At 31.7% G+C, this 27,159-nt stretch overlaps 1 protein-coding gene across 9 annotated transcripts in view; it reads left to right on the forward strand.

Moving 5' to 3' along the window:
* LOC120769762 (protein FAM102B) overlaps window positions 1-27,159 on the forward strand; it is a 184,987-nt gene that overhangs the window by 101,893 nt on the left and 55,935 nt on the right. For 7 of the 9 annotated variants that reach the window (XM_040096934.1, XM_040096930.1, XM_040096931.1 and 4 more), the window contains exon 3: window positions 18,933-18,992. The gene's annotated coding sequence lies outside the window, so the exon portion shown is untranslated. Of the gene's footprint in view, window positions 1-3,678; window positions 3,955-18,932; window positions 18,997-27,159 lie in introns of those variants that run through there. The other 2 variants (XM_040096928.1, XM_040096929.1) reach the window with 2 other exon arrangements.

A 27,159-nucleotide genomic window follows, 5' to 3' on the forward strand; every position in this document is an offset into this window, starting at 1 on the left:
TTTATACCCTCGCAACAAAGTTGCTAAGGAGAGTATTATAGTTTTGTTCACATAACGGTTGTTTGTAAGTCCTAAAACTAAAAGAGTCAGATATAGGGTTATATATACCAAAGTGATCAGGGTGACGAGTAGAGTTGAAATCCGGATGTCTGTCTGTCCGTCCGTCTGTCCGTCCGTCCGTGCAAGCTGTAACTTGAGTAAAAATTGAGATATCATGATGAAACTTGGTACACGTATTTCCTTTGGCTCCATAAGAAGGTTAAGTTCGAAGATGGGCAAAATCGGCCCACTGCCACGCCCACAAAATGGCGGAAACCGAAAACCAATAAAGTGTCATAACTAAGCCATAAATAAAGATATTGAAGTGAAATTAGGCGGAAACTACTATAGCTATGTCAACCAAACTCTACAGAGTCGTTTCTTCAGGCATTATACCATATACAGTTCAAAAATGGAAGAAATCGGATAATAACCACGCCCACCTTCCATACAAAGGTTATGTTGAAAAACACTTAAAGTGCGTTAACCGACTAACAAAAACGTCAAGCGCATTAACCATAACTTGTTGTTTTTTAATTTTTTTTTTTCAATTTAATCTCGCCTGTAGCTTGCAGTTAATATCAATAATTATGCACACATTTCCATCATAAAACCGTCATTACTTGCACGCTTTGTTATTGTTGTTTATGTAACAATGTCATAAGCGCTATCTTAACGCCCAGTGGCCTTTGTGCCGCGTATCGAAGTTCTATAAATCGTATTTAAATACTCGCTTCATGTGTTTTGCAAAGCAAAATTTTATCAGTTTGCACTCTAACAAGTATCTCTCTGTACACAAGCGCTCATAAATACACCTATCATTCGGAATCGAAGCAATTTTAATCGCTGTTGTCGCGTGCGATAAGCGAAATGCCTCGCGCTAACAGTTTACTTATATTACAATTAATTATTTTATTTATTGTTTTTGTTGTTTCTTCTCTTCATTTGCTTGCTTCATATTTATTGCCACACTTTAGTACTTGTGTTTATGTTTAGTCTGTTCGCCTAAGCCACACAAGTGAGTGACAGTGATAACGCGCTCCCTCCTCGCTGATAAGATTGCGTTGGCGTACGATTTGTTATTGTTGTATTTTTGGTTGCAGCAGCGTTCGTTTTATGAAGTTGTTGCGCTAATCTCTTTCATTTTATTTTCATTTTCGAGATAGCGAGCAAGAAGTGCGAGCTATGTGTAGTATTAACTAATCATTAACATTATCTTTGGTGCTTAGTGCTTGAAAATCGCTTTTTACGGAAAATATCAGTTTGTAATTAAAGATAGTATGCATATAAATATATGCATGTTTGTATATAATATACATAAATGTATATTCAATCTTTTTTGTACACTTGTGTATCAACTATTTTGATATAGATTCCAACCTAGCTTAATATTATTTAGAGCCAGTTTTTTAATTTGATGTATTATTCTATTTCTTTTCAGGTAAGCAAAAATCGAAGCAATTATACTCATAAAGTAATACAAGAAAGTTTAATAATTGGTAAGATTAAAACTTAAGCACTGAATTTTAAAAAATTTTTTATGATCAAATTTGACCCGGACTGACTAAGATTACTTTGTCAAATAATTAAAGAAATGTAGATTTATGTATATATATTTTAATTTTCATCAGTTAAAAAAACAAAAATTTTATTAGTTGTTTCTATCCTCTGATCAAATTTGACCCGGAGTGCCAATAAATGCATTTTAAAGTAAGAAAATAATGTTTCATCAGTTAAAGAAACCAAACATTTTTTATTAGTAGGTCGAATTTGACCCGGACTGCTAAAAAATACATTTTCAAATATTTTTATACAAATCTCTATTATCGCCATGAAAATTGGCTCCTGAGCCAAAACCAGCCTGCTGACAATTAATCCAATTTTCTGTATTCAGCAAATTTTGGTTTTTTTTAATTTTCGACTAATTTTTGGAGCTGAGCCAAAACCAGCCTGCTGACAATTAATCCAATTTTCTGTATTCAGCAAATTTTGGTTTTTTTAATTTTCGACTCGAAATCGTACCATAACGGTTCAAGCTCTTACATTACCAATTTGAGGACTTCTGTGCGCTTGGCTGACTTTTCGCCAAAAGTATCGGTCTATCTCTGAGATATGTTATTGAAATCCGATCGAAATGTTTGTTGGATAATAACCTTGTGTCAAAAATGGGCTGAATCGGGTCTATACTTTCTTATACCTAATAGAAAGGTTTTCGAACTTCCAATTGAATTTATGCAACATACATATATTGGCCAATAAGGGAACTTTCTGAATACAATTAAGTTGACGTGGGCATACTTGCTTTTTTAAACTTTACTCCCTATATATTGCTGGTATCTATGTGAGGTATCTTAAGGAAAGTCACAGAGTATCTTTGTAGTTAAAATGGGGTGAAAACTAGCCATTGACCTCATCTAACTTAGAAACCTTTCTACCTGAAGATATTGAAGGTATTTCGTGCAATTTCCAAAAGAATAAAATGTTCGGTTACAACTTAGCCCCTCTTTACTTGTCTATACGAGTAATATTACTGCTTTCTGACAACATAATGCCTCTTCTTATCACTCAATTTAGCCCCTTCGTACAATTTCGCAATTTGCACTCACTTGTATCATAATCAACTGTTGTTCCGTTCTAGTAAAACTTCACCATAAAGCCCCACATACTTCGATCAATATATACAAAACTATATTTATAGCCTTGTATTCGCCCTAATTTCTACACTATCTCTTTTATTTTCACTACATCAGATAACATTTAATACACTTTTATGCGAATTTCCTTTGTTTTTATTTTACACACATTTTTTGTATATTTTTTTGCGCTTACGTGCCTTTGTGCTTTTCCGCTTAGTGTCTTTATTGCTTTTATTGGTAATTTTTTTCGCTTCGTACTTTTTTCTTAGTTCTTTTTTTGTTTTTGTTTTTATTTTTCCTTGTTGTTTTTTTGTTTTTATTGGTTTTTTTTTAGATTTTCTTTTATTGTTTTTGCTTCGATTTTGCCCTGTTCGATTATCGGCCGCCTTTGCTTGCCTATCTGCCTGTTAGTTTCGCCAATGTTCGCTCATTCCGTTAACCATATCGACACACAACGGACGGATCGGTTTGCCATTTCGCCTGCGAACAGCTGCTTTTTCGATATTTACACGAGTGTGCATTCTAAATATTATTATGTTCTGTTGGCTAGCGCTGACGCTCGTGCTCGTGCGGCTGGCTCGCGCTTGTGGCGCAAACAAGTTGAGTTGTGCGAAAAGCAATAAAAACGCCGTAAAACAAATAGATTTTGTTAATTTTAATGTCGCCGACTTTTTCGTGCTAATTTGCTGCAGCTTTTTATTGCATTTGCATGTTCGGTGTGTAAAAAGTAGCTGCAACTGTGTGCATTTCTCGTTTAATGAAGTCATTAAAAGTTGAAAACGTCAGCAAAGTGCAAAACAATTGTCTAAAATTAATGACTATTCTGTGCGCGGGTGTAAATTTTAGCAGTTTCCTAACAGTAATATGTTTGCCATAATTAGTTCAATTTACTAAAATAAAATTATTTTAAAATAAAAATAAAGCTGACGTGTTAGTATTTCAATCAGCTGAAGTGATATATTTGCTTTTATATAGCAATAGTGTGAAAAACAAATAATAAAACCAAAAAAGATTATAAAATTTACGATCCAGATAATGTACATCACGTTTTAGATAAGGTTAAATTGTATAATAATGAGTGTTAAGCAAACTTCTTAGAAAAAATTCTAAAAGAAAAAGCCTTCAGTTACTCAAATACTACATTCTAAGAAATACTTGAATATTAACGGAAAAAATTTTCGAAAGCAAGTAATAAATATAAAAGTTAATTTTGTGCAGTGTGAGTTCAGTTAGACAGCTCCATTAGTACAACATTGCATTTAAATTCAAGAAAAAATCGGTGAGTGGAAAATAATATTGTGAAATATTTTATAAAAATTCTAGGCAGATATAATTTAAGTATTCTTGTCTCAAGTGCGCGAAAAGAATTTAATTTAACCGCAGTACACGATTTCCAACCTGCTTAATGTTGTCTAATAATAACATTTTAACGAGCCAAATATGGGGTTTAACTTTAGTGTTAAGCTGTTTAGTCGTAGAAACCGAGATCCATATCGACGTCTTCCTCAGATTCCGACTCCGCCTTTTTGGCTTCAAAATAATTTTTTTCTTATTGTTACTACTTATAGTGAAGAATTTTCTAATTAAGTTAATTAAGAGCATGCCTGAAAAGCTTTTGAGGCAATTGTTAATTGAACGACTGATGTGTTGAATCCAATAATTTAATCTGACTAAATCAAAATTCAAGAAGTGCTGAGTAAACAATTTGCTATTTGTCATATTTAAGGACATTTCTGAAAAACATTTAACACAATTGAGTCTTAAATTTAGTTAATTAGGTACGGAAGTCAATTAATTAAGCTTACGCAGTTAACATACGAGAGGTAATAGAAGTAACTGATAGACTCAGTTAAGGACATGTCGTAAAGTAAATTAAAGTAATTAAGTGTTATCGTTATTAACAGATGTTGATGGAACAATATAAAAGATTAATTTTCATCGGTCTACTGAAGTCAATTTAGTATACAAAAGGACAAACGAAAACAAACAAGTGGCTGACTGACTCAATTAAGGACATGTCGTAAAGTTGTTTAAAGCAAATAAGTATTAATTTAGTAATTTAGGCGTGGATACCGATCAATAAAGCTAACACAATTAGCAAACTACAGTTGATAGAACACATTAGTTACTAACTGACTAAATTAAGAACATGTCTGAAAAGTATTTAAGCAATTAAGTGTTATCTTGGTTACTGAGATGTTGAAACCAGTCAATTACGCTAACGTAATTAGTATTCGAAAAGTAATTGAGAAAACAACAACTTGTTAATCACAAAAATTAAGTTTCCGTCTGAAAAGTGGTGTTGGTGGCAGTTATGTGCTAATTAAGTCATAGAAGTGCTGAGTGCACTAAATTCAGCAGTACAATTAGTATTCGTGAAGTTATGAGTAAATAATTAACTAAATTAAGCTCCAAGCTAAAAATTCTTTAAGACAATTATATGTTAAATTGAGTCAATGAGTTGTTGAACACTCTAAATTAAGCTTGCAAGATTAATATACGGCAGATGAAAGAGCCAACCATTTATTAATTGACTAAACTAAATTAATGCCTGAAAAGTTTTTAATGCAATTAAGTGTAAATTGCGTAACTGTGGTGTTCCACATGCTAAATTAGTTAACGAGAGTTGATTGCACGAAAAATTGTCAATTGACTAAATTAAATACATACATATCTGAAAAATATTTGAAGTAGTTAAGTGTTCATCGTTAGTCACTAAGATGTGGAACGCACTCAATTTAGCTAAGCAATTAGCTTGTGACATAATAGGGCAAACAATTTGAATTGCCTAATTAAGCTTCGGTCTGTTAAGCCTTTGATGGAAATAACTCCAAATTTGTGTATATTATTATTGTGCTAAATAAACTTAATAAAGCTTTTGAAATAAGTTTCCGCTAGATGATAGAACAAATTATTTTTTAATTGACTAATTTTAGGCTATAAGGTGTTAATTGAGTCACTGAAGGATTGAACGCACTCAATTTAGACATACAATTAGCTTTCGACAGGTTATGGAGCCAACAATTTAATTTTGCTTAATTTAAATGCTTGCCTGAAACTCCTTTGAGCAACTGAACAGTTGAACAAACTTAAATAAGCTCACAAAATTAGTTCTTAACGGTTCTAAAAATCCGATTTTTTTTTTTTGAAGTGTACATTAAGAAAACAACTTTTTTATAATATTCTAAACCTTTTCTATTTTCTTACCTCTGCTTTTCAAGCAGATACTAGCTCTATTACAGCTACTATTTTTGTACCAAAATGTTTCAAACTTTTTCCAAATTAACTGAAATTGTTTGACAATTGGGTACTAATTGCCACTTAATTAACAAAAATTCATGCAGTTTAGTCTAAAAATTTTTCTAATTGACCAAATTGAGAAAATTTAAACAAAATTTCTAATTGGATAAACTAAGAAAATTTGTAAATAATTTATAAATCTTAAATTAGAAAAAAAAACGTTTTTCAACTGCATTAAAATGTTTTGACAAATAGGTACTAATTTCCACTTAATTAACAAGAATTCATATTTTTTAATCTAAAAATTTTTCTAAGCGCCACTTAATTAATAAAAATTCATACTTTTTAGTCTAAAAATTTGTTCAAATGACCAAGTTAAAAAAATTGTAAACAAAATGTCTAATTGACTAAATTAAGCAAAATTAAAAAGTTTTCAAATTTACTGAATTCAGAAAATTAAAAAAAAAAAAATTAATTGACTAAACTAAACAAATTAAAAAATTCTAATTGACTAAATTAAGCAATATTAAATAGTTTTTAAATTGACTCAATTAAGAAAACTTTTAAATAATTTATAAATCTTAAATTTTCTTTAAAATAAATTTTCGCAACACTATTTTTTAATCACGTTAAGTTTTTTCTGCTCTCCATAATAGCAAGCTTCCCAGCTGAATTTTGAATTATTTTTTTTTAATAGCGTTAGAGGAATGATTTCTTATTTTCATTCTCGTTTTAAGAATTTTTTTTCATACTATTTAATACTGCTTTGCATAGGAAATATCGGAATGGGTTGTTTTGTAAAATAATTAAAAAAAGAAAATCAAAAAATCAATTTTATCTATATTATAACGAAAGATTTCTGGCAACGGAGTTTATTAAAATGCGTTTAAATTGAGAGAATTTGCAGTCATAAAAAATAATTTTAGACCCCAAAGATTTATTTAATATTTGAAAGGCTATCAAAATCAAATTCAGCTTGTTTTATGCTTGCAGTCACCATATCAATTGATAATTGGCCTAATTGGCTAGACCTTCGATCGTATTGAAAAATATGTGCATCCTTGATCTAAAAAGCGTTCTAAACAATTTCGAAAAAATTTTTTAAATTTTTAAAAATGACTGTGACACTGACCCATAATAGCTTCAAAAAGAACAAAAAATTGCTCAATGATTTTCATATATATTTTCTGCAAAGCAAAGTATCTCGCACATTCCATTCGTTTCAAGGTCAATTTGCGCATTTTAGTAAAAAAAACTCAAAGGGCCTCTCCACAATTTGCTTAAAAAATGCATTACATTACTTTGGCTGCTTTTTAGACTGCTTCGACAGCCACTGAATCGCATAAAGGATAGCTGCTTAGTAACATTGGTCTGTATGTATAACAGTATGAACCATTTGTTATGCACTATGTTTCGCTTTATATGTACATCATTTCCCTTTATATTTATGTATGTGTATTTCTCAAGTCCCTTGTTTTACTTTCACGCTGTTTGCCAATGCAAAAGTGAATTATTTTCATTTCCGTTTTTATCGCTACCCCACATTCCAAATTTAAGCACTCGCAATTATTTTTACGAGCACAATTGCTCAATAAAAAAAGCCTCAAATTGAAATGGCAAATTCGAAATGTATTTTTTATGTAAACATTGCATGACATATATACCTACAAATATATGTACATATATCAATGCTAAGAGCTATTTAGAGCGTTATATTTCAATTTGACTGTGAAGTTTGTGCACAAAAGGATGTGTTCATTTATCTTAGAAGAGAAGAGAAGTAATTTCAGTTGTTAAAAAGATATTTGATATAAAGAAGAAGAAGTATCAGATTTCTTAGTACCTAAGGGGGAGTGAGGCCAGGCACAATTACTCAAGGGGTACAGTTTGATGAACTGTAGACGGTTGAAGAAATTTTACACAAATAATAATCCAAGGCAACACTATAATCTCCCAATGTTTTATTTAGATCGGACCCCTATAGCATATCGCTATCATACAATCTGACCACTCGAAGTCAAGTCATTGTATGGATCATACAAACAAAAAGATCAAAATCAAGTTCTTGTAAGAAAAACTTTTTCCTTTGTGAAGGCTTCGTATAGCTGCGGTACAACCCAAGTTAAATGATTTTCTTGTTTATAATAGCTAAGCTTTGATTTTTTTTATCTTTATCTCTGATGTTTGATAAAAAGTTCTCTAACGTAAGCTTTAGAACTTTTTTTTATGCTCTGCTATTGCTTTATGAGATTTTGCTCTATAAAAAAACTCTGTAGGTTAAGACTTTATATAATATATAGATTACAATCTCGGCTCAAATGTAACAAAAAGCTTTTCAACTGTCCTCTAAAATCATCAAAATACATTTTATAAGTATTCCATGTACCCAGCGCCACCTAACGGCTCGACCGTCGAATATTACTTTCTTTCCAAGTTGAGAAAACTATTTTAAAGAAACGTGTTGATTACAGCACAAGCAATTCCCACCACTTCACCTCTTTCTAACCCGATCTACCATCTTGTTGAAGCAGTAGACAGCTCTCAAAACTTTTAAACACTTTTAATGAGTTTGAGCGAAGTTTATAGGTACACTACACACATATTTTGTACCTTAAAAGCTCATAAGCAATAGGAGCTTCAATAAAGTTGTGAAACGTAAGGCAGCCAGTGTAGATATAAATAATATGAGCAAACTTTTTAATGTCGCATGTTGCTTTTAACTTAAGCAGAAACTGGTTTAAAGCAACTTTGTCACAAAAATACTTAATTTTGCTTTAAAAACAGCATACCGTTACACTAAAAGTTTGACCAAATTGAATGCTTTCCATAAATATACTAAAGTCTTTCGCTTTCAATCGTCCAAAATCTCGACACGCCACTTGCCCAGTAACCTTTTAAGATTTTGCTAGATATTTGCGCTTGCAATTTTGCAAATTTGTCAGTTGCAAAGCTGCAACCGCACAGCGCATTTCCTCAGCATTATCCTTGGCAAAGAAATTGCTTACAAAATGAAGCGGAAGGAATCTCTGTGCAACTCTGCACACATACACACGCTTTTTTGCATTGAAATATGATCTGCTCTACTGTTTCGCCACAATTTTTTGGCAAGCATTTGAATGTAAAGGCTGCTGTTGCCACAGCGCCACAGTTGCACAGTGCCTTTATGTACTTTTAGATATATATGCCTATGTATATATATATTACATTTGTACTCTATTGTTCTTTATACCACTCTCTTCTTTCTCCTTTCCTGATTCCTGATTTGAACAATCGCAGAGACTCTGTGTCACCTGGCCAAGTGCCAAGTTGCGAGTCCGCCCATTACAGTTACTAAATGTGTGGCAAATGCAAAAATATATACAGCTATAAATATACTAAGGATATATGTATATGGTGTACATATATATAAGTTTTATATATCCACAATTCTATTTCGAAAGTAAATTACGAAAAATGTAAGACAATGCGCGCTGCTGTAAAAGGATATACAAAATTTGAACAAGCAACACATTAAGAATAGTTAAATTTGTAGCATTAAATTACAGTTATGTAACTCAATAACCGCTATTTCTTATAATCTAACAGAAAACAACTGAATCTTAGGGCCTTTGCCAATAATGATTGTTGAAGACTTCAATGATTTCAAAAAATAATTTATTCTAAATAGAATTATTTTGTTGAAATAACTCGGAAGTGTGTTTGCGGACCTTGTGGCCACTTGTGAATTTCAAAAAATCGAACTTGATGTTTCGTATATATTGTAGTATGTTTATGAAAATTCTTCGAAGTTGTTGCGACAAATAGTTTCGCAGTTATGAACGTCTTTGTGAAATTTTTTAAGTTAGTCAAAATGCCTTCCAAAACTTTACACCCAGTTTGCTAGAAACTCTCTCTAGAGTCGATTAGGAAAACTTCTCTGAAACACCTCCCCAAACATAAAGCGCATTCTTCTCGAAACTCGCTCGAGAGTCGGTAAGGAAAACTTCTTCGAAACGCTTCCCAACTCTTTAAAACTTCTCTGGAACTGTCGTCGGATCGCCTTGAAACTTTCAAACGACCTTCTGAAACATATGTATTTGTCAGCTAGTGATCGTAGGAAAAGATTTTCCATAATTAGATAATAATTTCGATTTTTAAGCCACTATGAACTGTCAAGATTTTCAAGAAAAATACTTTTTTTTGGCAAGCAGCCATTTTGTTCAAAAATTTATTTAAAAAAAAACTTGACTGTTCCTTTCGATTATTACCCGCATTCATCTATAGTAATAACTTATTATTTAAGTTTGAGTTACTTTTAGCAGTAACATTTTGTTCCTGCTCTGACACCTCTGACACGTCCTCCAGGAAAACGGCTAAAGGATTAAGGGTTTTAAAAATTTCTCCAGAATGAATTGCCGATTATTGCAGTGCCTTCAATTTTGTAAATGAGCATTATTTTTATTGATTTATTGAATGAAAGGTCTCTAAACAAAAAACAAAAAACGCTTTATCCTGATCTCAGGTCTTTAAAACCATACTGTTAAAATTATTTTTTACTTCTCTCACAAGATAAAAAATCTGCTGACTTCTAAAAATGTCTGTTTTCATAATTTTGCTTTTGGATCGCCTTGAAATTCAGAAAACTTTAAAGATTTTAGAATTAAAAAATAATTTTATAAATTACATTTTTTTTAAATTCTTAAAATAGTTCAGGTGCACTACATTTGAGTGCTCCACAATCCGAGAAGGTCTTACAAATCAAAATAAACCGTTGCTTGCAACAAAGATAACATTATTTTATGGCGAATCAGAATTTCCGATGAAAACTGGATAATCTACCGTTGAAGAAATCTTCAGCGAAGTAAGAATTCAGCCTAACTGAATGAAGTATTATCTTCGAAAAAATACTAATTGAATAAGTCTTATTGTTTTAAAAGCCCTTAAAATAGTTAAGATGCACAACATTTGGCTGTTCCAAAAATCAGGAGGGTCTTGAAAAACGTAATTAATCAATATTAGTAACGAAGAATACAATATTCTACCATGAATGAGCCCTCTTGATGAACACTAGAACATCTAGCGTTAAAGAAATATTCAGCGAAGTTAGCATGGATCCATTAAATCACTTTATAATTATCAATATTTTAAAGGTTCTTAAAATAGTTAAGATGCACTACATTCGATTGCACCATAAACCGAGAAGGTCTCACTAAATGCAATGAATCGAGAGTAGTAACGAAGGGCACACTATTCTGTAATGAATAAACTCTCTTGTTGAACATTAGAACATCTAGCGTTAAAGAAATCTTCCGCTAAGTTAGAGAAATGTCTCCCTTGCCTTCGAAAAACTACAAGCTGAATCAGAAACTTTCATTACTGAGAAACTGGTACCAATGCCGCAACCTTCACAATTGAACTCCATTTCATTATGTCAAGTGTATATTGACTATTGCCAACTTGAGAAATATCTGAAACTTTATGCAATTTATTACTCAACTCACGAGTTCTGTGCTAACTGCTTTCTAATTAAAAAAGCTGCTTAGTTGTGTTACTACACATGCATCTCGTTAAAATTATCGAAACAATTATCTTGTTTTTTAACGAATGAGTCACAAAATATTTTTTCAACTTGCGCCCCACTATCTCAAAACGGCATTTATTTATTAAACTAATGTGAGGAAAATCAGCAACAACACATATCTCCAACTGATAGTAAACATTTTCAATTAAACATTGACGCGCGTGTATTAATTTTTGCTATATTTTCGCTAGTCAAAGCGTAAAAACCCACAAGCTCAAATATATTTTCGCATGTTTGTATTATTTTCGGCATTTAGACCAACCCATTTTGTTTGACTTTCCCGATATTCCATTACTTAGCCGATTAACTGATTTTTGCTACGCATTTGGTTAATTGCGTACGTTTTTCATATTGTTTTGTAAATATTTTTTTTTTACGGCTTTTTGATATTTTTTTTTTGTTTTGCTGTTTTCCGATATTTTTTTATGTTTTCCGATATTTTTTGCTGCTGGCTAATTTCTGCTGAATACATTTCATTGTGTATATTAATTTTCAGGCTGCCAATCAAGTAAAAATAATTACTAAAACAGCTAAAAGCAGCGGCCACAAATTTGCTTGCTGACAAGCGAAGGAAATTGCGACGTACAGTGGGACAATAGTAATAAAAAATTTGTAAAAAAAAACTGTTGCATACATACATCAAAAATTAGAATGAGACTAAAAATAATCAGTAATTCGAAAATAAAATTATAACGTAATGTACAAAATTTTCAAAAAAAAAAAATTATAAATTATAGATGAATATTTTATTGTTACAAACTCCGATCACTGATGAAAAATATATACCCAATCGATTCAAACAATTAAAAAATATAATAAAATTTAATACAAAATAAATACAACTGACAATAACATGAAATAACAAAAAAAATAAAATTATAATAAAAACACAATAAATTGTTTTAAAAATTTAATTTTCAAATAATAAATTAATAACAATAACTTCGACAGGAATGTAAAATCTCACTGTAAGGATTCTTAGAGGTGTAGGTCAAGGACTACAGAGTCTATGCTGTGAAAATAATTTGTTTTACTTAAGTTTTGATATTTTACCTTTCGTTTCCAATGGGTTTCAACCTACTATGATTTTTTTACCTTAGTCTATACGGTATTGACGCATCCAGCTTGTATTTACTTTTTTCTTTTTAAAGCTAATCTTTGATACAGGTAGGGTAGCTAAATTCTTTAACTGCGATGAAGATATCTTCAACGCTAGATGTTCCACTGTTCATTGAAAGGCCTATATCGCCGTAGAATAATGTGTTCTTCGCTGTTACATTGATTCCGTGCGTTTAGTGAGGTCTTCTCGATTTGTGCAACATTTAAAGATTGGGTATTTTAACTGTTTTAAGAACTTTTAAAAGAATGTGAATTATGAATTAATATTATTGATCCATTGCACTAGTATTTGTTGATGATAATATTTAATTTAGTTTTTCTTGATAGTTATCCAACATCGTTGAAAATTTTCACCCTGCTAGAAGATCTAGTTTTTATAGCAAAGACTGATTCTTTTTAAAATATTGTGACCTTCGTTCAGAGCATTGATTTAATGCGTTCAGTCAGATCTACTCGGTTTGTCGAGCAGTCAAACGTAGTGCATCTTAGTAGTTTTAAGATCTTCGAAAAATGATATTTATAAAATAATTTGTTTTTTCCAATGAAAATCATATACTATACATAAATTGTCTAAATGTTATGAAGATACAATGACAAAATCAAGAAAACAGAGGGTATAAATATATACATATTTATCTTTATCACAGTGGTCCAATATTGGCGTTTCCGACAACTGAGAAGCTTCTTAGAGATATATTTCCAATCTTAGGGTTAAGTTCACCCTATATATACAGACGTATAGGCGAGACATGCCGAAGTGGCCTTAGCTCGTCACGCTGATCATTTATATATATAATCTGATTTTAATAGATATCAGAAAGCTTTCAGTTCACTATGACGACATGCATAATTGATAACTGGCTTGTAAAGGCAACAAAAGCGTTAATGTAATGAGGCAGGCATGTGAGCTGTTAGCAGCAAGCTTTGCGTAATGGCTAAAATTGCACAATAACGTCATCACATGGCATGTTGCTGCTCATCATTAGGCATACATACCTACAAAAATATAGATATAGAGATATGTACATACAGACACTATAGTTACTAAAATATATACTATAAATTTGAAATGTAGCTGTATTCTGTGTTTGCCAAAAAACCAAAACAAAAAACAAAGACTCAACGAACGAATTTGCCAACTGAAGCTACCAAGCTGTCGCACATCACCGGTAAATATTTTTTATTTGCTTGTTTTACTGCCAACAGCTGTGACACCTCATCACATTACTTACAGTTGATGGAATTGGCATTGCATGACGCTGTTGGAGCGATCGATATGTGTCTACACGCATACCAATACATGAATGTTCTTGTATATGTGGATATTTATAAGCTTTGTGGGTGAATATCGTATTATAATTTAGTGTAACATGTTTACCGTTAACTTCAATGGCCATTTACCACTTCAAGCGTTAATTGCAGCGCCTATGATACAGGTACATATATATATATGTACAAATAAATATATATATTTCTTCTTGGAAACTAGGTTGAACATGCCTGCTTTACAAATCATAGTAATTTTATTGGTTGTAATTACATTGTCCAGTCGTTATGCTGAGGGTGGGACCGCTTGCTGCTAATGACAATAGCAACAATTTACTCAAATTGCATTTGCATGTCAAATGTCGTTTTATCAATTTTCACATACTGTGTTTCATGAAATTGGTTCTGAATCAGAACCCTTCATTACTGACAAACTGATATCACTGCCATGAGATCTCTACTGATTATGTGACATGGAATTAATGTCCCATTCGACCTACAGAAAGTTTTGTTTACCTGTAGGATCATAAAATGAGCTTATAAATCTCAGGAAATCAATCTCCTATACTGATCTATCAGAAAATTTTTCTTGAGATCATCACCGATTATATAAGAACCTTGAACTACTAAGTTTCAGGCAGTCAATATCCCAACTGACTTACCAGAATTATTCTCTTTCGATCAGTTCTTTGGAATCAAAGTATTGTCTAATTGAATAGCGAATTTTTGTGTCTAAAGAGATCTACTGTGGCTTCTTCAGAAAGTTCTGTAACAGGTTTTTCAATAAGAGGGCTAAAAAGTTTTTTTTTTTTTTAAATAAAGCAAAAACGGTATGGGATAACAGGGAAATTATTTATTCCTGTGAAAGTATATACTATGCCATTATGTATGGAACTAGATTTCTTTTGCATGACCACCTCGGACACACTTACAGAAGACCAGATGCTGAACCCAATTTTCGACCATATTCAAGCATAAATCGGCCGATACTGCTGCAAATTCACGTTCGATATTCTTACGAAGTTCATCAAACGTCGATGGCTTTTTAGCATAGACCATAGACCCACAGGAAACAATCTAACGGCGTCAAATCGCACGAACGAGCCGACTGCCTGACCAATAACGCTTTTTTTTGCGTATTGACGAAGCCATTCAGCCAAAAATTAGCCTCATCGCTGAAGATGATTTTTAGATGAAAATCGTGATCATTTTTAAGTTGTTGCTTAGACCAATTCACGAACATAAGTGACAGTTGATTCTGGTGATCAAGCGGCCTCAGTTCTTGCGTCAGTTTGATCTTGTAAAGATCTAAGCCAAGATCTTTTCGTGAAATTCACTACAACGATGTCACAGAGATCCCTAAACGCTTGAAAACGACGTGTGAAAGACTGATTTGGGCCTTCCTTAATTGATGCGCTAGCGGAAGCAATATTCTCGACACTACTGGCACTTCTTTGTCTCACTACCACAGGAACATTTTGTATTGTGCCTGTGGATTCAAATTTTTCCACTAGACGCTCAATTGTTGATCTGACAGACGATTATGACGACCATAAATGCGACGTAGCGCACTTAAAGTTGAGTCCATCCAAATTTCGGTAGTAAATTTTAATAATTTCGACTCGTTGTTGGATGGTATATCTTTCCATGATGAAATGGCAAACCTTATTGAAGAGAAATGACAAAAGAGCGGGGAAAGATATGGTATCGGTTGCTGTGCCTATCGATCTATGTACTTTTGTAGCTTCCCTATTGAAAAAATTCGTTATAAAAGTCTCCCAAATAATAAAAGTAAATCTCTATTAACACTCAACGCATTATTAATCACCAAATTCTATTGAACTTTATGACAACTCTGATTAATTTTATACATAAATATACTCCAAAATATTTTCATACACTTTTGTAATCAATTTGATTTTTTTTGTTCAAAATACCAACATGTAGCTTTGCTGTCAGCTGTCATATATGTAACAACTGTCACTTATGTAGTCAGCTGTCACATAGCTGTCAACTGTCAGACGAAATTCGACTGTGAATTGTTTCCAGAAAATATTCTGAAATTCTTTATCATTAATGCTACTTTTGTCGTAGAACCGTTGTCAGTGGTAAGCTGTCAGGTATACTGTCGACTATTCCCTACTTCAACTATTCACTACTCTCCCAAGGTTCCCAAAGATAAGTACATCTATTGTTTTACTATATATGTATGTTTTCAATAGTGCTCAAATAATACTTATTGATATTCAAAGGGAAAATATTATATTATTATTTACAAAGCCTTCGTGCGCCCGAAATTAACTTTTACTACGCGCTCAATGCACTGGAGCCAACTATTTGGCATATAGACAGCTATTTGACATATATGTATGTATATATATTGCTATATACCACTATATACAATGAAAGTCTCCACAAAACCCACCCACAACCGCTTATATCCTCAAATTGACTGCAAAATTGTGCAGCGCTCAGCTAACAGCTGACTTGTTGCCGCGACGTCAAGCACCAGTTAAGTGATATTTTCGAAACAATGCGCCCAAAAGTATGCAACTTCCGCCAACTTGTCTCCTTAAGGCACATAAAACAACTAGCTGTAGCATAACAACAGGCGTGTAGGCAAATTTCAAAGATTCCTGCACAAAAAGCGCCATGGAAACTTGCAAAGTTTATGGTCGTGGGAAAACCTCGACGTGGGAGTCCTTTACCGCAAGCAAAAGTGAAACGCGCAAATATGCTAAGATGAAAAGTTCAAACAACAGCGCATAGTTGACTTTTAGGCGCTTATATAAATAAATAGAATTTGCGTGCGCGTTTGCGCCTAAAAATAGACTTCGCTAGTTTGCATTTAGTGCAGCTGCGATGCATGAAAAGCGTTCGGTGCGTCACAAGCCGACTAAATGCGCTGGCAGGAATTTTAATGAGTTTTACAAGTTTTTAAATGCGGGCTTAGTGAGATGAAGGTGGGAGTGTAAATATATATGTGAAAGTAGAACTATTTTTTGTAAACTTAATTTATATTATTAGATATTTGACTGGCAGTATGACTAAGTTGTTTACGTAGTGCATTATATGAGTATATGCTTTAACATATATACAAGATGCGGGATCTTTAATGTCGGTATATATACCTTGACTAATTATGACTTTTCCAAACAATTAAGCTAGTTCGACATTATCTGGAAATCATTTTTATGAATAATTTTAATTTCTGCCCACATACTATATATACTAAGCTATAATTTTCACAAAGCCATTCATACTCGTTTACTTCTAAAACCACCGGCTGAACGTCCGCATCACATAGAATGCGGTCAAACTGTCGCTAGTGGTCGCCATGACTCGTCGTTTGATGAGAAAACGATTTGATAACGTTAGTCACCCATGTATCTAGAATTAACTCTTTCAGTGTTTAGATGACCTTTCATTTTTTTATCCATACATAATAAACTATAATTATACCAAAGCTCTGCATACTCGTTTACTTATAAAACCACCGACTGAAACGCTGAAAAACAGTCACTAGTGGTTGCCATGACTCATCGTCTGATAAGAAAACTATTTGGCAAGGTTAGTCACCCTTATAACTAGAATTGGCTCTCCCCGACTTTAAGATGACCTTTAGTAACTCAGGAACTCCTCGACCAATAACAACTAAATTTGTTTCGCAACATTAATCCCGACATTCGTATGTTACATTATGAAAATGAGCGCAATCGCACTACAGCCACGCCTATTTCCCATATATCATAAATTTAAATTCCATCTGATTCCATCACTTCACATATATTATATAAACCGAACACCTGCTAAGACATCCGATGAAAATCAGGTCGCCCCTGTACCTGATAATAATGTGCCTTTGTGTCAAAAATAGCTAAAATCGGGACAGTAGTCCCCTAACCCCCATATACTAAAATACAAATTTTAGAAATTTTCGGTTACATTATAGTATACCCTATATCGGTCAATTAGTGGGAAATGGAACGGCACTCTCCTATTATAATTGGCTATATTTGTAGGTGAGGTTTTCACAACAACCTAGTCGATGACGTCACTCTTCACAATCCCTCACAACCTTCGCATAATGCAAATTTTCCAGCGTAGGCTCTTAATGGCTTTCACTACAAACTGTGTAGGCATTCCTGCCCTACGCCATATACCGAGTGACGAAGGCTTGAATTATTGCCACAAAAGCCGTTATTCAACACCTAATGGCTGCCACAGTTCGTACTTGTATTGATAAATGTAGGCGTTGAAAACTGCTGCATGGTTTTGCGTTCCGTTCGCTGAAAAAACATTAAAGGAGCTTTAGTTGTTATTGTTTTAATTACATTAAATTTCTATTTTTCAATGATGACGGTTAATCTTTTATGGTGCAATTCTTACATAGTACACACATGCATTTTTCCGCCCGCTCTGTTGTCCACCACGCGCTTCTACACATCATTGTCTCTCTCGATAACTCTTCCTTGCTAACGTATGACACTCAGCGCCTGACAGGTCTTACATACCGTATGTGCATTCTTTTAGTGCCAATGTAATATCTAAATCTCGTACCACATATGCCCCTCCATCTACTTCAACCTTTACCTCCCTCCTTCTCTCTCTCCCTATCTCTTTTACTGTTGCTACGATGCTGCGCTTTGCACTTTGCATCTGCGTTCTTGGGCAATTTGTTCCATCATTCAAAGCAGCCGCAATTTATAGTCGTCTCTGCCTTGCCACACCATCTCACACCGCACTTCCCATACTGCACATGTGTGTGACACTGTGTACCTAAGTGTATTCTTTTCCATGAAAACTTTCGCTTGCAAATTTTCGCTTGAATAATTGTTGATCTTTTGCATATGCTGGCGAGGGCCCCTTATTGTTAGCGTTTAATCCTCATGGGTGTAATTTGATATGCTCCACTTTGTATGCAAGTTTTTGCACAAACTTCGGTTGAAGGTTACAGCATAAATTTGCAAAGCTTTTCGTGTGTATTCGGCTTTTGTATTTCTTCTTAGCTTTCAAGTCAACTTTGCAACGAACTTAATTTTCTAAAGTGTGTTTTCTTTTATCCTTTACAGGCATTCAATTGTGGGTCTCAGAGACATGTACATGCACACAACCACAACATTGCGGAAATGGTGAGTAACTGACGAAATTGCCTATATTTTAATAAACTTATATAACATATTTAATATACATAGAGCAATATACTATATGTTGTCTGCTCTTTTCTCATATTTATCGGATTACCACCGAACTGGATCTACTTGAACCGTAGATCTCCTCAGAAGTAATGCTCATTTTGAAATAAATATTACTATGTTAGACCTTTATTATGCCCTGAACAGAACTCCCCAGCTGTTCGACTCATTTGTTGGAACCGATAGATACTGTTCGGTCAAAATCAAGCCCTATAACGAAAAACTTTTTTATTTGAGAAGACATCTTTTCGAAATTTCGCAAAGGTTATTGCCCAAGGCAACGGTTTAATTTGCGAACATATTGTTCACACCGGACCACTATAGCATATACATACATATGTAGTTGTAATACAAACTGAGCTACCAAAATCAAGTTAAAATTCCTTTTATATCCTTTGTTGAAATTAAAAAGTTGAAAAGTTGCCACTTTTTTGAAAATTTAAAATAAAACAAATATACATTAGTAATAAAAACACCAAAACAAAATTTTGACTAATATTTAATGTAATAAAAAAGTTATTTTAGTATACGGGGTTGCCAACTTTTAATTTTAAAGGAATTGTTTTTTTTTACTTTTTAGTAACTTTAAGTCTTACGATAGCTCTGTATAATATAGATAAAATTTTTTGAGTATAGCGAGTTGCCACCTGTTTGAAAATTAAAATGAAAAAATATACATATAAGGTAGTGGTTAAAACATCAAAACAGATAAATTTGATAAATACATATTTAATGTAGTTAAAAAGTTATTTTAGAATTGAGAGTTGCCACCTTTTAAATTTAACGGAATAGTCTTCTTTTTGGAGATTTCAGAAACCTTAAAACGACTTTCGACAGCTTTGTATAATAACGTTAAAAACTTACTTATGGCTAGAGAGTTGCCACCTGTTTGAAATTTTAAATTTTAATGGAATAAATTTTATGAGGCCTTAGAAACCTTCAGAAGTTTTAAGATTGATTTGAGTTGAAAAACTTTTTTTGGGTTGCCATCGGTTTCAAATTTAAGTTTTAATAGAACAAATTTTAGAAACCTTTAACGTTAAAGAATGGTTTCGAATTTATGATTTTGTAGGGCTGCCACCTGTTTAATTTTTTTTTTTCATCCAATTTAGTATGAAAATAGATCTTTACGATAAAAATACCAAATCAAAAGCTTAAAAAATTATTTATTTTGAAAGGGTTAAAAATTAAAAAAAAAAACTGAAGTTATTGCCAGTGTTGGTATGAAAGGGAAGATATGAATGTATGTATGTAAGAAATGTTTATATCAAACCTAAATATGTTTAATGTAGCAATAGAAAGTTGCCACCTGTTTGAATTTTTATATTTTAATGGAACAAATCTTATGAATAGAAGTTTTGCCAGCTGTTGAAAATTTAAATTTTAAAAGAAAAAAAATATATGTAGTTTTAGAAACCTTTAGTCTTAAAAATTGGTTTAGAGTTTAAAACTTTTTAGGGCTACCAGCTGTTTATTTTTTTCCATGAAATTTAATATGAAAATAGATGGAATATTAAAACATCAAACTCAAAGTCTCAAAAAAATATTTGTTTTAAGAGGGTAACGACATGTATAAAATTATTAACACATTTGGTATCAAAGGAAAGATACAGAAGTCTTTATATCAAACCTTAATATTTTTGAGGTATCAATAGTCTTAGTTCGTTTCGAAATTAAATTTTCTTTACCCCTTGAAAGTGGTTTTGGTTTATCTTGATCCGATTTTTTTATTAGGAACATATATGTATATACATATATTTAGTCTCTACATTTGTTTCAAGCCATTACAAAATATTCAATTCAAAAAAAGTAACTTGATTTGAAATTAATTAATTTATAATGAAAACCTAAAATCATTATTTGTATTTTTATGTGAATTGCGCTTTATTAGAACTCCGAAATGTCTACTCATTCACACCTAAATTCCAAATACCGTCCATATTCCATCTAAATCTGCCACTAATTACAAATTGAATGAGTGGGTATTAAGAGGCAGTTATGCAAATAAATAACTAATGATATTTGTGACAAAAAGTAATTGTTGTTTTATAGAGTTGAAACGTGATTTTGTAGCTTAAAGCTTAATAATTGCGCTTTTGCTTTTTAATACATTTACATACCTACATACATATATGTATGTACATATATATTTATGTAAACAATATTAATTTATTTTTGGATTTCTCAATAGACAATATACATATGAACCAACTTCCAACACCAACTACAAGTTTATGGTTAGACAAATAATTAGCGCTTGATTTCAAAGTTGGCCTGACTCTATGTGGGTGCTTTACTTCCCTGCCAACCCAGCAATATCAAATCATTTGTTTGTACAAATAAATAAGCTTATGGCAATATTTCGTCATTTGTGATACTACTTAGTTCACACCTAAGAAATCAATAAAGTAAAGCGCTGCAAATCACTGGAGCGAGTACACGGTACTAAGGCTGTGCACACAGTGGAGTTAGGAGCTTAGGGGTGATTTTAGGCACTACTCAGAAAAAAAAAATATATTTATGTTTAAGGCAACGTTTGAAATTGTGTAAATTTACATTATTAACTGCAGAGTTGCCACCTATTTTGTTTTTCTAATTTAAAAAATATAAAAATTTTTTCATTATAGCAAGGATATGTGTAAAATAGCTAAAATAAAAAGTGTTAAACGGAGTTGCCACTTTTTTACATTTATAAATACTATACATTTTTGGTTTTAATACTAAAATGATAATTCTATGGCAATAAAAAAATAATACGTTATAAAGTATTTAAGAAAGTTGCCACTTTACCAATTAAAAAATATTGTTTTGTATACAGTATTTATTGTTCGCGTGAATACGAAATCGAGTTTCCTACAGAAATAAAACCAACTAATATTTACTAGTCATTGGTCAACAGCAAGTTTTCGAATTATTTATGGCAGCGTTGCCACCTATTTTGTATATCTAATTTAAAAAGAATTTAAATTTCTGTCATGATAGCAAGACAAGTTTAAAAGAATATGTAATACCAAATTAATGTTCAGCAGAGTTGCCGCTTGTTTATATTTTTACACAATACATTTTTTTGGATTTTAAATGTTTGCTTTAAAACTAAAATGTTATTATTATAGCAATGAAAAATGTGAGAGATTAAAAAGTATTTAACAGAGTTGCCACTTATTTAAAACTTAACTAAGAGTTGCCACCTACATACGTAAATTTTTAAACACTAAAATTTTTTTTGGTGCTTAAATGTTTGCTTTAAATCTAAAATGCTATTATTATAGCAATGAAAAATGTGAGAGATTAAAAAATATTTAACAGAGTTGCCACTTAATTCAATTTTAAAACACTACAATTTTTGTTAAAATTTTTTTCTTCAATACTAAAATGTTATTAAGATAGCAATAAAAAATATTAAATAGGGTTGCTACCTATTTGAATTTAAAATAAATATAAAAAAATTGTGTGTATTTAATTGTTTGATTTAATACTAAATCCTTATTTCTGTAATAATAAAAAATATATAGGAAAAAACATTGAACATGGTGGCCACTTTAACCAATTTCAAAAATATTATTTTAATTTTTTTGTTTGTGAGCATACGAAATATTGAATTGAATGCCAAAGCAAGATCTCTCTAGATATTATACCACTGATAACCAAAAGCAAAAACATTGCTCTTAACAACAAAAATTATATAACTGTTAAGTAACTATATACCAAATAATTGGATACACCTAAATATCACACATAAAACCATATGCAAGGTCACACTAATAAAAATGCAGTCATATTTATGCTCTACTAAACCAAGGGTTTTTCCAACAAACCAATTAACGGCACACACACAAGTCTCCAGCGCTGGCGGCAGATGCGCCCCAACACCAACTTACCGGCGCCCGCATTGACAGTGGCCATTACAAAACGCTTCAGCAGCTACACTTCAGCAACGCTCTAAGCACATTTTCAGCTTAAGACGCGTGGCCCTTAATATTGTTGCAGTGCATAGTTGTTATACATACTTATGCGTTGCACAAATTCGAGACGACAGCTAACTAAGCAACTAGCTTTGATGATTTGATGGTCCAATGTGGACCAAGCGTAGATTGTGTTGACCTTGACAAGTGAGGCGTTAATAAATTTCACAACTTACGACAGTTAGGCAAAGACACGCTACAAAGAGAGAGTGTGTGAATTTTGCGAAGGGAGCACGCGATCAGAGCTGTGTAGGTTGGGGCTTGCAAGAGATGGAGGAACTTTATTCGTGTGTTTGTATGAAGAGATATGAAATGTCATTTAAATTTTGTCATAAAATTGCTAAGAGTTGCTTAAAGATGCCATTAAAATATAAATTTATAGCTCATAAAGACATCCCTGATTTTCTGCGCGTTTTCTTCGAGCGAATTGTCGCATTTGTGCGCTAATAAAATACCACTTTAAATTATATGACAATAATATAGTATATAAACTAACGTGAATTCCCCTCCTAGTCAAAGATAACAGTAAAAACCACAAATTATAAATAATACCATTTTTTACCTTTATATATCCGTTTCCTGTTCCAGAAAAAAGCACTTAACCTGCCAATTATCATATAAATTCTTAATTACAAATTTCCACTTAAATTGATTACTTTTTTCTAAATTCACCGGAACTTCGCCTCACAAAAAGCTTACATTTCCGTCGTCAACACTTGTTGTTGAGATACTTAACACCGTTTTTTAGTAATTCATAAATATCTATAATAGCTTACTTCATATAAAAAATATAAACAAGTAAACCCGCAAATTTCTTAGAATTCATCAAAAAGCTACAAGTTGTTATCGCCGACTGTAAACATAAGTACTAAATTTAAAATTAGAACAAAGACATTCTGATTGCTTATCTAAAAAATTTATCAGTCTTGGGGTTTCCACATTTCTTATCGATTTTATAGATCCATTTTAAAGTATATATATAACCTTATATTTCTTGTCTGGCATGAAAACCACTTTTTTCCAAGGTAATGTGTAGCAAAGGGTCGCAGACCTGGCAGAAAATTATGTTGTGAAATTTTGTGATAAAATAAAAGTCTATGTACATACTTCTATAGGTAAATTAATTCTAGAAAACTTCAGCTTTTATATTATTGATCATATTCTCAAAAGAACTTGTATTCTATTTGTTGTCAGTTGTTATTGTTGCCTACCTTTTGGCGCGCAGTAAAAGTTCGATCAGCGGCAAAAGCGAGAGATTAAGCTAATATTTTGTGATTTGTAAGAATTAGACTTTTTTAATCAAATATTTTACATACATATATGAAACTTTTTATCTGCTCCACAATGACTTAATCTTTTTCAATCAATTTTGGATAATATGAGACTTATTGTTACTGTTGCCTACCTTTTGGCGCAGCAGATGTTTAAATAATAGAAAAGCGAGAATTTTAAGTTAAATACATTGTGCTTAGCAATAATTTAGACTTTCATTCTCATATACATATGTAAAATATGAGACTTATTGTTACTGTTGCCGACCTTTTGGCGCACTGTGAAAATTTGGGCAATAGAAAAAGCGAGAAACTTAAGTTAAATGCGGTGTGCCTAACAAGAATTTATTATTTCTCGATCATATGTTAGTTATATGAGATAGCTTTGGCTGTCTGTTGACATTTTGAACTTTTCGATTTAATTGATTTCGAGATTTAAATTTCACAGATTCTTTGATGATTGAAAAACTAATTATTTTATATTTGTAATATCATTTTCAAAGTCACTCTCTCTATTTTATGCCAGAAACGATGCTTAATTCATCAAATGAAATTTAATTGTAATGCGTTGCATACATTTGGGAGCGGATGAAAATTTTTTAGAAAATAAATCACACTTTTCAAACTGGCTACGGAAACGCATACCCAGCTGGGATTACTTAATATTTTAAGTAGATAACAGCTTTTACTTCTATTTCTTCTTTGCATATAATTTCATATTCTATCCAAGCAGTCATTTTCAGGGTTACATAGAGACTTTCAAATCAATATTTTGTCAATTAAAAGTTAATTGAGGAATTAATAGCTTCTGCCGATATTAAATATAGAAAAACCTTTGTAGCTTTAATTTAGTTAACTCCTGGAGCCTTAACTTTTTCATTGAACAGACTTCTATTGATTTCATACAATTTACAAACCTTTTTAAACTTCCAATTACATAATAATTGTTAGATTTGTTAAGCTCTTCGCTGTTTATATAAGAATTGGTAACAATTAGCGGTTAGGAAACTATATTAATTGCTTAATTTGAAGCCTTTTTCCTCTCCCTGAAGACTATTTACCCAAAAGATGGGATCCGATTAATAATTGTACATAAATCAATGTAATAATAATCGACAGTTAGTTCGTTTATTTCTACACTGCATTTTAAATTGAGAACAATTAGCAGCTAAACAGCTGACATTTTCTAATTTGCCCAACTAAGAGCTTACTTTCTTTCATTGGAAAACATTTAACAGGGAGCATCGAGATTTTTTTTCATTAACTTAGGTTAACATAATGGTAACTAAACATTTAATTAGTTGTTTGCCTCACTGCATTTTAAGTGAGTTTCATTGAATGTAAAGGTTAATTAGTTAATTTTTTCAAATAATTTTAAATTGAGAACAATTACGAGCTTAATAACTAAAATTTCTTAATTACTAAATTAGGTGCTTTTCTGTTCTCACTGAACACAATTTCAAATATTAAGTGGGAATTTTTAGCAATTCTAGCCAATTCACTAATTGAACAGTGAATTATTTAATTTCTTCACTGCGTTGTAAATTAGAACAATTAGTGACTAAATATCTGAAATTTTTTAACAATCCAACTAATTTAACAGTTAATTAGTTATCTCTTTACCAATTAACAGTTTTCTTTCTTTCACTGAACACTACTTAAAAGGTTTGTTGGGTATTTGTTCACTAAATTGCTATAAATTTGTAATAATTTGTTCAATTAGTTAATTAATTGCCTACCTATATTAAATTAATTGAGAACAATTAGCGGTTAATAACCTAAATTTTCTTGATTTGTCAATAAAAGCTTTCTTTCTCGCACTGACAATCTAATTTTTGTTACTACGTTTATATCAATTTGGTACTAATTGAGAAATTAGATGTTTAATTTTTTTCTCTGTAGTGTAAATTGAGTGCAATTAACGGTTAAAAAGCTGAACATTTTTTATTTAATTAATTTTTTATTTAATTAACAGCTACCTTCATCTTATTGAACATTTACTAAGGATTTTCCGTAAAACTAATGGCGCAATTAGTTAATTAATTATGTGATAAATTGAGCTTACAATTCAGGTTTTATTTGTTGAAATTTGCTTAACTAGTTCAGGAGCTGTGCTTGGACTTGATATTAAATTTTTCAAAACTGTTACTTATTTGCTTTATGAAACAAAATATCTACAGCAAAACCGTTTGAAGTCATAATTTTTTTCGAAAATATTTTTTATATAAAAAAATTAAAATTTGTATATAAAAAAAAATTATTTTATTATATAAAACAAGAAATTTATATAAAAAATTATTTTATATAAAATAAGAACTTTATAAAAAATTATTTTATATAAAACAAGAAATTTATATAAAAAAATTGTTTAGAAAAAAATGTTATATAAAAAATTTTTATTTAGTTCAATTCTACTTGTATTTTTATTGTGATTTTTTGCTTTTTTAGTATTTCTGGCGATGATATATGCATATTTGATTCATGGAGTTTCTAAAAATCCTTTGTACAAGTTTCGTTGAATTATGGCTTCCCTATTAGTCTCCCATGAATTTTTGAAAAAAAATCCCTAAATTTACATAAATATTTCTTGCTACAGAACCTTGATATTGTAGCGATATTTAGCTGTGTCCTTGCAGTCTAATTTTAGCATTAAACCTCCATCACATGGTGCCACACTCTGCTTTGAAAATTCAATTTCTCCTACACAGATTTTCAGCTATTGTGTTATTTTTTCCCTTTGTTACTCACCACTATATCTGCGTATATTCCACTTTCAAACTTATTTTGCTCTGAAATGCACTTTATATGAGCTTTACTTCATTTACAGATAAACATATGTAACTATGTACGCATTTTCAAACGTGCTGTTCT

The sequence above is a fragment of the Bactrocera tryoni genome, chromosome 2 (genome assembly GCF_016617805.1).
Source record: "Bactrocera tryoni isolate S06 chromosome 2, CSIRO_BtryS06_freeze2, whole genome shotgun sequence".
NCBI lineage: Eukaryota > Metazoa > Arthropoda > Insecta > Diptera > Tephritidae > Bactrocera > Bactrocera tryoni.